The 9,032-nt window shown below is 41.1% G+C and overlaps 1 long non-coding RNA gene across 1 annotated transcript; it reads left to right on the top strand.

Moving 5' to 3' along the window:
* Nucleotides 1-8,754, top strand: LOC106584944 (uncharacterized). The gene is made up of 5 exons (XR_006761833.1): nucleotides 1-460; nucleotides 1,484-1,580; nucleotides 7,946-8,075; nucleotides 8,298-8,345; nucleotides 8,506-8,754. It is a non-coding gene; the product is annotated as an uncharacterized lncRNA (long non-coding RNA).
* Nucleotides 8,755-9,032: the final 278 nt, after the last annotated feature.

Here is a 9,032-nt window from a genome sequence, read left to right as displayed (position 1 = left end):
TCGCCTGTCACACCATAGAAGAAGAAACATGTGCTTCTCCAGGAAATGTTCAATGGCTATGTTTTTAGATTATCATAACCAGCGAGCTAATCCACGTTTTTAGCTGCTAACAATGCTGTCACTGAACAATTTGCGGATTATGTGCACTTCAGCATTCACCTAAATTATTGGTGAACAGACAATGCGTATCTAAGGCTTCCTCTTTTTATGCAAAACTATGCAACAACTCGATCACCTTCACTAGCAGTAAGGACACAAGGCACAACAACGGCATAGATTTCTGATAGATCACAGAATGAAAGTAAGGTGAAACATGTCAATTCACTGGAAAGGACTTTCTGCACAGCGTCTGTAAAACTGAACTGTAGTCTGTTGAACAAACTCCAACCTTCTTCTGTTTATATTGTAATTTTGTCCAGCCTCCAGATGAGGGAGCATCCTTCTTCCAGATTATGGATTGGTGAGTGATCATATCGCATTTCTAACGCATAAACTATGTTTGTGCACACACACACAACCTATCCCAGCCTGGTCTCATAGACTAGACGTAATTTAGTACATTTAAATCCAGGACACTCACATTAGTATGATATGTTATGTTTGGTATAGTTACATAAAAATGAAGGTTACTTAATCTAAAATGAAAGGAGGGTGGATGGGTGGGCGTATAACGCCAATGTCAAGCAAACAAAGGTTGCGTGTTTTCGAATCTCATCACAGACAACTTTAGCATTTTAGCTAATTAGGAATTTTTCACCTACTTACTACTTTTTAGCTACTTTGCAACTACTTAGAATGTTACCTAACCCTTCCCCTAATTTTAACCCCTTTAGCTAACCCTTTCCCTAACCTTAACCCTTTAATCTAACTCCTAACCTGAACCAACGAGCTAACGTTAGCATTAGCCACCTAGCTAACATTAGCCACAAAAATTGGAATTTGTAACATATCATACGTTTTGCAAATTATTATAATTTAAAAAAAAAGTATTCATAACATATTGTATATTTTGCAAATTCGTAACATATCATACAAAAAAATGGATGAAGGACATCCACAAATTAATACATACCATACAAAATTTAACGTATCATACTAAATGGAGCATCTCGGATTTACATACATAATACGAAGTGCTCTAACACCAGGTTGCCTATTCCTATCCATTTTTTTTAAACATTTTTGTCATTTAGCAGACGCTCTTATCCAGAGCGACTTACAGTAGTGAATGCATACATTTCATACAATTTCATAATTTTTTTTTGCTGGCCCCCCGTGGGAATCGAACCCACAACCCTGGTGTTGCAAACACCATGCTCTACCAACTGAGCTACAGGGAAGGCATCCCTTTAGTTTGCTCACACTCATTGCATTCACATGTTGTCGAGGTCAGTTGAAAAACATGGCATTTAATTCGACACAACCTAAATAACCCAAAGGTAGTACAATGGATGCTTAACCTGTACTGCCATTGCTTCTTCAGTGACAAGACCTTTGCAATGGATACCCAAAGGCTGCAGAAAACATACCTGAAGCGCCAGCGGTCTCTACACCCTGACAACTTCAGCCAGAAAACTATGGTAGGAATGGAGGGCTGAGGTCTTGTCAGTTGCCAGAAGTAAGGCTGGGAGTACTTGGGTTGGGGTTTTGGTAAATCTTTGAGTTTTGAGGCTAGTGCTAGGGTTTCCAATAGGACTTGCATAAAGGCCATGATTTTAAGTAGATAAAAGTTTTGAACAAGTTAGGCAAGGGTTTTCATTTCAGACACTGAAACCTATTTTAGATCCAGTAACGGAGAAATAATCAAATCTAAATATCACATATTATATTATACAATATGGTGTGGAAGCCCATTTCCACCACTATTCTTTATATATATACTGCTCAAAAAAATAAAGGGAACACTTAAACAACACATCCTAGATCTGAATGTAAGAAACAATCTTATTAATTACTTTTTTCTTTACATAGTTGAATGTGCTGACAACAAAATCACACAAATAATCAATGGAAATCCAATTTATCAACCCATGGAGGTCTGGATTTGGAGTCACACTCAAAATTAAAGTGGAAAACCACACTACAGGCTGATTCAACTTTGATGTAATGTCCTTAAAACAAGTCAAAATGAGGCTCAATAGTGTGTGTAGCATCCACGTGCCTGTATGACCTCCCTACAACGCCTGGGCATGCTCCTGATGAGGTGGCGGATGGTCTCCTGAGGGATCTCCTCCCAGACCTGGACTAAAGCATCCGCCAACTCCTGGACAGTCTGTGGTGCAACGTGGCGTTGGTGGATGGAGAGAGACATGATATCCCAGATGTGCTCAATTGGATTCAGGTCTGGGGAACGGGCGGGCCAGTCCATAGCATCAATGCCTTCCTTTTGCAGGAACTGCTGACACACTCCAGCCACATGAGGTCTAGCATTGTCTTGCATTAGGAGGAACCCAGGGCCAACCGCACCAGCATATGGTCTCACAAGGGGTCTGAGGATCTCATCTCGGTACCTAATGGCAGTCAGGCTACCTCTGGCGAGCACATGGAGGGCTGTGCGGCCCCCCAAAGAAATGCCACCCCACACCATGACTGACACACCGCCAAACCGGTCATGCTGGAGGATGTTGCAGGCAGCAGAACGTTCTCCACGGCGTCTCCAGACTCTGTCACGTCTGTCACATGTGCTCAGTGTGAACCTGCTTTCATCTGTGAAGAGCACAGGGCGCCAGTGGCGAATTTGCCAATCTTGGTGTTCTCTGGCAAATGCCAAACGTCCTGCACGGTGTTGGGCTGTAAGCACAACCCCCACCTGTGGACGTCGGGCCCTCATACCACCCTCATGGAGTCTGTTTCTGACCGTTTGAGCAGACACATGCACATTTGTGGCCTGCTGGAGGTCATTTTGCAGGGCTCTGGCAGTGCTTCTCCTGCTCCTCCTTGCACAAAGGCAGAGGTAGCGGTCCTGCTGCTGGGTTGTTGCCCTCCTACGGCCTCCTCCACGTCTCCTGATGTACTGGCCTGTCTCCTGGTAGCGCCTCCATGCTCTGGACACTACGCTGACAGACACAGCAAACCTTCTTGCCACAGCTCGCATTGATGTGCCATCCTGGATGAGCTGCACTACCTGAGCCACTTGTGTGGGTTGTAGACTCCGTCTCATGCTACCACTAGAGTGAAAGCACCGCCAGCATTCAAAAGTGACCAAAACATCAGCCAGGAAGCATAGGAACTGAGAAGTGGTCTGTGGTCCCCACCTGCAGAACCACTCCTTTATCGGGGGTGTCTTGCTAATTGCCTATAATTTCCACCTGTTTTCTATTCCATTTGCACAACAGCATGTGAAATGTATTGTCAATCAGTGTTGCTTCCTAAGTGGACAGTTTGATTTCACAGAAGTGTGATTGACTTGGAGTTACATTGTGTTGTTTAAGTGTACCCTTTATTTTTTTGAGCAGTGTATATTTTTATTCAATACTGTCTTGATGTTTGGAGATACTAGTTGATATTTCGATATACAGAAATCAACATTTTGAGATGCTAACTTGAGATGGTAGATCGTACATATACGATATGTTTCTTCATTTATAGAATTGTGTGGCAATTTTCCATCTATCCACATTACAAAGATCAGCACAGCAGGGTCGCCAGCAAGCGTGTGGCGAGCTAGCATTTGCCCCAGCAATTTTCAATCAGACCCACCACTTTTGATTTGGTTTAAATTGAATACTGTCAGTATAAATTTAACACTGGAGAATTTGCTGTGCATCCACTTTGTTACCAGTGCCCCCTTCAACACTCATCACTGTGACATTTCCACCCTGGTCAACTGGCCCTTGTTACATACACGACACCAGACCCACTGGTACCAATTTATTTACAAGTCCCTCATAGGCAAGTCCCCCCTCTACCTCAGCTCACTCCTCAACATCTCCGCTAACAATAGCAGTTCATCTTTTCCATTGATGAAGACTTGTCTCACAGTATTGTGGGGAATGCAACATTGAGCACCTCTATATCCTGAATGTTTTGGCATTCAGGTCCAAAAAGTCACATTCTGACCACTTCTACCATGGGCAAATATGTATAGGTTTCATTCAAATCAAAAGGGGTACGATCATAAAGTAATCAAATTCAAATGGAACGACCCACATGTGAGGACCACCCTCAAAAGGAAGATGCTCCCATCCCTCCTGCTAATTGGGATACTTATGCAAATGTTTTGTTGTCTGAGTGAAGGAGATGGTGTAAATCAAGAGGACTCGATATGTTCTGAAACATGAGATGTTGAGGACTATAATAAATACCATTTTGATGTCATACAAGAAAACCACACACCTGTGAGTCCAAATATGCACTTAACATTTCCATATGATAAAACTCATGCTATTTACGGTATCAACATTTATTATAGCTATGTTTGATGTACAGGTTCAATGATGACATGGTGTCAAACCTTGGGTTGTCCTGAACAGAATTGGCCTGTTTGTTGTATTATGAATAAAATTAGCTGCGGAAAAACTTTATTCTATGCACACCAAAATTACCATCTGTTTCTCTGAAGTGCCTTGTGAAAGCCTAACACTGTAAAATGTTATTTTATAACTTAGCTTGTCATGTTGGCAATAGAATATGCTTCCAAATGATGTCCAACGGACCCAGATGACAATTTATAAGGAACCGTTTTTGACTTGCGTAAACAACAACAGTAATTATGTGATGGTGGGGATGCAGGGCTGTGTTCAAAACAAAACGTGTCCTTGCTTTAGTTCCCTAATGGCACAGCTAGGAGAGCTAAAAAAAAAAGGCAACTAATAGCTGAAGGCTCTTTCTTGAGTCATCAAAGTGCATTGAAATTGCTTTGGAACTGTGCACACTTTGGAGAGGTGTGTGGCCTTGGAGACAACAGTTAGTCCTCTTACTCAAACCCTTGTAATCGTTTGGTCTTATGTTGCACCTACCCCACATGTTGTATTATTATTATGTTACTGAACGTATCCAGAGTATTTTCAGATTTTTTTCAACAAATGCTGTGAAAAGTACAGTCAATGTAAAATGCACATACATTCAACAGTGTAATGTTTGGATTCAGTCTTGTCAGGTGAACTGTTGGGTTCTCACCTTTACATGCTGACCAAACCGGCTCCATGCGTCTGCGTGTTGATTTTGTCTAGTCACACCAGATGCGTTCATGACATGCAGGTTAAAATACCAAAACCAACTGTGAACCAGCTATATTAATTTGGGGACAGGTTGAAACACACATGAAACATTCATAGACATTTAGCTAGCTTTAAAGTGTATTACCACCACCAGATGGACTGGAGTGTGGCCCTCGTTCATCTTTCAATCACGAAAAACCAAGTTCTATTTTAGCGCCTGGCTACGCAGACGCTCGTTGATGCATGCTAGCAGTTTGGATGAAATGATTGAATAACAACACATCTGCCACGTTGATCCTCAACACAGGGGCCCCTCAGGTGTTTGTGCTTAGTCCCCTCCTGTACTCCATGTTCACCCACGACTGCATGACCATGCACGACTCCAACACCATCGTTAAGTTTCGTGACGACATGGCGGTGGTAGGCTTGATCACCGATAACGATGAGACAGCCTATAGGGAGGTGGTCAGAGACCTGGCAATGTGGTGCCAGGGCAACAACTTCTCCCTCAACGTCAGAAAGAAAAAGGAGCTGATTGTGGACTACAGGAAATGGAGGGCCAAGCACTCCCCTATTCACACCGCGGGGCTGTAGTGAGGCTGAAATGATTTGGCATGGGCCCTCAGATCCTCAAAGTTCTACAGCTGCACAATTGTGAGCATCTTGACTGGCTGCATCACCGCTTGGTACGGCAACTGCTTGGCACCCGACCGCAAGGCGACCGCAAGGCACGACAGAGGGTAGTGCGTAAGGTGCAGTACATCACTGGGAACGAGCTCCCTGCCATCCAGGACTTCTATACCAGGCAGTGTCAGAGGAAGGCCCTAAAAATGGTCAAATACTCCAGCTGCCCTAGTCATAGACGGTTCTCTCTGCTACCGCACGGCAAGCAGTACCGATGCACCAAGTCTGGAAACAACAGAACCCGGAACGGCTTCTACCCCCAAGCCATAAGACTGCTAAATAGTTAGTCCGGGTAGCTATTTGGTTAACTATTTAACTAAATAGCTTCCCGGACTATCTGCATTGACCTTTTTGCACTAAAATGTTTTGACTCTTCACATATGCTGCTGCTTTGTTAGATAATGTTTATTATCTATCCTGTTGCCTAGTCACTTTATTTCTAGTTATATGTACAAATCTAGCTCAATTACCTCGTACCCTTGCACAATGGCTCAGTACTGGTACCCTGTGTATATATTAGCCAAGGTAGCATTACTTGTGTATTTATTATAACTTTTATTATTACATGTTATTACTTTTCAAATATCCCTATTTTCTCTCTCTCTGCATTATTGTAAGCATTTCACTGTATTCTGCACCTGTTGTTAATGAAGAATGTGACGAATAAAATTTGATCTGATAAAAGAATATACACTGAGTGTACAAAACATTATGAACACCTGCTCGTTCCATGACAGACTGACCAGGTGAATCCAGGTGAGGGCTATTATCCCTTATTGATGTCACTTGTTAAATTCACTTAAAACAGTGTAGATGAAGGGGAGGAGACAGGTTAAAGAGTTGGGGGTGCAATTCATACAGTTGAAGTCAGAAGTTTACATACACTTAGGTAGAAGTCATTAATACTCTTTTTTTCAACCACACCACACATTTCTTGTTAACAAACTATAGTTTTGGCAAGTCGGTTAGGACATCTACTTTGTTCATGACACAAGTAATTTTTCCAACAATTGTTTACAGCCAGATTATTTCACTTAATTCACTGTATCACAATTCCAGTGGGTCAAAAGTTTACATACACTAAGTTGACTGTGCCTTTAAACAGCTTGGAAAGTTCCAGAAAATGTCATGGCTTTAGAAGCTTCTGATAGGCTAATTGACATCATTTGATGTCTACTATTATTCTGACATTTCACATTCTTAACATAAAGTGGTGATCCTAACTGACTAAAACAGGGACTTTTTACTAGGATTAAATGTCAGGAAATGTGAAACTGATTTTAAATGTATTTGGCTAAGGTGTATGTAAACTTCCGACTTCAACTGTATTCTATCTATCCATCTATACATCTATCTATACATACAAAAGTGTGGACACCCCTTCAAATTTGTGGATTCTGCTATTTCAGATTATTCTACCATTTGGCACTGTGCTTACGCATGCTCATGGCTGAGCATAAATTCACTCACACTGTCAAGCAAACGTTCATATGTGCACTCTGCATGGAAATGATCCCACACATGGTTTATGCACACATTTGTGCCTACACACAGTTGATAAATGAGGCCCTGGGCTCTCCAACCCTGTTCCTGGAGAGCTACGGTCCTGTAGATTTTCACTCCAACCCTCCTAATCTAGCACACCTGATTCTAATAACTTGGGTTGGATGGAAAACCTGCAGAACGGTAGCTCTCCAGGAACAGGGTTGGAGAGCCCTAAAATAGACCCATTTTGAATTAATGTTAGCAACATTTCACTTAAGTCAATTTAATCAAATAGTATTTATGTAGCCTAACCATTTTAACAGCATTATTTGCCACAACGTATTTTACATTTACCCAGCCTTGACCCACTAAATAGCATTCAGCAGCACAATGCCTCCATCAGTCCATCTAGACTTTTAATTGGTTGTTTTTGTAGCATCCTAGACAGTCGTGGAGTGTTGTTTCCTTCAATGTCGGAAAATGAACAGTTTGAATCCTGTCTTTTTATGTGACTGCATGCTATCTGTGACAACCGGTGGAATGTTGTCTTCCCTTCCATGTCATAAAATGAAAAGGTTGAATCAGTCATTGTAAGTGACTTCCTGCTTCTATTTCAGCTGTAGCTGAAGATCATGCACATAAAGGAGGGGACGGATAATGTTTCTTATGGAGTTGATGGAGATAACGAAGCACTGGATGAGGCACAGAGCAAAGAAGAAACGGACAAGATAGGTGCCTCTATGAAAGGTGTGGGTTAAAAAAGTAATTTTACTCAGCCTACTTACTTTTCTTCATGAATATGTTGATTTGAATCTGCAGGAAGTGAGTTCAACAAAATTAATCAGTGTATTGTTTATTTTTTTCCAGTAATGGCTTTGATATGCTCACGGATATGATTTTTGGAAATTGTACCATATTGCATTTAAATACAAAATGTATTTCAACTTTTTTCTCCCCATTTACTTGCAGAGAAATTGAAAGACTTGACTGAACAAATAGATGCATCGCTGCACAAAGGTATGTTGCCCTCAGATACTAGAGTGTTATGTTTCTCTCCCTCCTACTCACTGTTCAGTCTTATGGTGTTAATTCAGATGCTTTCAGATGTGCTTGTGAGTCACATGGTTCAACTTTCTTTTTGCTTTTGCTCCACATACAGTATTTTTCTTTTCAACAGGAGAGCTTCAAGCTGCCAAAGCACTTCTCGCCCAAATGAAATACTTTGCGAACATCGAAGACAAGGTGAAGGAAAAACTTTCAGAGCTAATGTAAACTTTGTTGACTTTGTTTTGATACTTCTTGGGTCTTTTTAAAGTTGTTTTGAATGTCTTCAATAATTCTAATAATAAAATTAGTATTTATTTATTATGTACAGTATTTGTTAAAGTTTCAGGTATACTAATAAATGTCAAACATTAATAGGTTACACATTGCCATAATTTTTGTGTGATGGATCAATTCAAAAGTCAATTATTGAGTATGTTAAAAATATTATATTATATGAAAAGCTTTTAACTCAACTATCTCCTGCGCAATAGATGTGTCCGTAAAGAATACAGTAACAACATTGGAGGGTTAAGCTGGTGTAGTAAAATTCATGCTCTGGTACTTGGTGACTAAGAAAGTATTTTTAAACCTCCCACTTTGGGAAGCGACTGTTTTCTTAAATTGTGCCGTGCCTTTTTCCCTACATTTCTCCCCACG

Source organism: Salmo salar, chromosome ssa24, assembly GCF_905237065.1.
Source record: "Salmo salar chromosome ssa24, Ssal_v3.1, whole genome shotgun sequence".
In the NCBI taxonomy this organism is placed as follows: domain Eukaryota; kingdom Metazoa; phylum Chordata; class Actinopteri; order Salmoniformes; family Salmonidae; genus Salmo; species Salmo salar.
Note: the sequence above shows the minus strand (reverse complement) of the source record. Positions and strands in the feature narration are given on the sequence as shown.